This window comes from Palaemon carinicauda, chromosome 35 (genome assembly GCF_036898095.1).
Source record: "Palaemon carinicauda isolate YSFRI2023 chromosome 35, ASM3689809v2, whole genome shotgun sequence".
In the NCBI taxonomy this organism is placed as follows: Eukaryota; Metazoa; Arthropoda; class Malacostraca; order Decapoda; family Palaemonidae; genus Palaemon; species Palaemon carinicauda.
In genome coordinates this window covers 26870164-26871250 of record NC_090759.1, presented here as the reverse complement: position 1 = coordinate 26871250, position 1087 = coordinate 26870164, and the positions used below count along the sequence as shown (strand labels likewise).

Here is a 1087-nt window from a genome sequence, read left to right as displayed (position 1 = left end):
ATTTTTATTCGATATTCTTTTTAGTTTGTTTTAACATATTGTTAGGGATGTCTGTCCACTTTCGTGTGTGATAAATTATCATTTAAAACTAACGCGATATTTATCCATTCACATTTTTTTTTTTCTTTTTTTCTTTTGTGTAACGTAGATTTTTCTGACTATTATTATTATTATTATTATTATTATTATTATTATTATTATTATTATTATTATTATTATTATTATTATTATTATCATTATTATTATTATTATTATCATTATTGTTATTACTATTATTATTATTATTATTATTATTATTATTATTAGCTAAGCTACAACCCTAGTTGGAAAAGCAGGATGCTATTAACCCAAGGGTTCCAACTTGGAAAAATAGCCCAGTGAGGAAAGAAAATAAATAAACTACAATAAAAGTAATAAACAATTAAAATATCATATTTCAAGGACAGTAACAAGAACAGAAAATAGACACAATGAACAATTACAAAATCTGAAACGAGAGATGGTAAAACAAGATAACAACCTATAGTGGATTATTGTCATTGCACTTTTCAATTGCGATCGTTTTTTCCTACGGAATTTACTTTCATAATAGTTTCTTTCACTTTATTCTAAAGGAATGTTTGTACCCTGTAAATTATGGTAATAATGATTTGGTTTTCTTATTTTCATTTTTAAACAAGTTTAATAATGATATTATTATTATTATTATTATTATTATTATTATTATTATTATTAATAGCTAAGCTACAACCCTAGTTTGAAGAGCATGATACTATAAGCCCAAGGCCTCCAACAGGTAAAAATAGCCCAGTGAGGAAGATAAATAAGAAAATAAACTGCCGAAAAAGTAATGAACAATTAAGAAATATTTAAAAAAACAGTAACAACATTTAACCACATCTGTCATATATAAGCTATAAAAAGAGACTTATATCAGCCTGTTCAACAACATTTGCTGCAAGTTTGTACTTTTGAAATTTAATACGAATATTTCTACGCTTGATAATAATCATAGTGAAAAATGAAAACCAATTTCCCCCGGGGAAATAACATCTGTAGAGGCGTTGGTGTTGGTCGTAAATAGCTT

General features: G+C 25.4%; 1 protein-coding gene across 1 annotated transcript in view; it reads left to right on the top strand.

Annotated features, from left to right (window-relative positions):
* Positions 1-1087, top strand: part of LOC137627406 (histone-lysine N-methyltransferase SMYD3-like) — a 54361-nt gene that overhangs the window by 18211 nt on the left and 35063 nt on the right. The gene's annotated exons all lie outside the window — the stretch shown is intronic.